Here is a 1,053-nt window from a genome sequence, read left to right as displayed (position 1 = left end):
TACACACACACACTACACCTATAGTACTATATCATATACTAGTAGTATCAAGATATATGTATACTATATATATAATATAGTGCTATATAAGGTATATATATATAAGGTGTAGTATAGAATTATATAATATATATGATATATATATATATATATTATATATAGCATATATATATGTATATGTTGATAATGTATAAATATATATTATATATATATATTATATATATATATATATATATAAATTATATATAGTATATTATACAGCACACAGCACACGAACACACAACACGACACGTGTGTGGTGTACATAAATATATAAATAAATATTATATAGATAATATAAACAATAGCAGCGTATGTATGTGATCATCTAAAATCTACACAAACTATATAACAAGTGTGTATATATAGGTATCATAAATATATACGAGAGTATACTAGCACACACACATACAAATATATGACCATAGTGTATATATATATACTATACTATATATATATTTATAGTAGGATATGCGATATATGAGTATATTAAGGTGTTTGTGTGTGTGTGTGTGTATATATAATATACATACATATATATATATATATATTGTATGTATATATACACATACACACACAAAAACACATTTATATGTGTGTATGTATCATATATTCAAAATTAGCAAATAAATATAGCAATTTCTGAGACTGCAATAGTTTCACTATCATATTCATTCTCGTCCTACACTGAAGCACTCAAGTCCAAACATAGCCTACATTTGTGTCTAAAAGGTTTCCGTTGGCTAGGGACAATTACTACAATGAAGCTGGATCTTATTTTAGATAAATAAGAGCAGGAGACTTCGATGTGATGCATCCACTAAAATAACATGAAAGTCAGTGAAGCTCGTTTTTTTAAATAATATTTGTTTGATTAAATGATGTGTGCTATCACCAGCATAAGACACAGTTTCCGGTTTATCTTTTTTTTTCACAAGGAAGGCGCAAGGGGACTTCCTTGCGGAACGCCGTCACTTTCTGACTCCTATCTTCACGATGGTTCTTGAATAAAAA

Source organism: Penaeus japonicus, unplaced genomic scaffold (genome assembly GCF_977035675.1).
Source record: "Penaeus japonicus unplaced genomic scaffold, GWHDUDI00000001_assembly GWHDUDI00000030, whole genome shotgun sequence".
Lineage (NCBI taxonomy): Eukaryota > Metazoa > Arthropoda > Malacostraca > Decapoda > Penaeidae > Penaeus > Penaeus japonicus.
The sequence above is the reverse complement of the archived record's forward strand: the minus strand, read 5'-3'. Positions refer to the sequence as shown.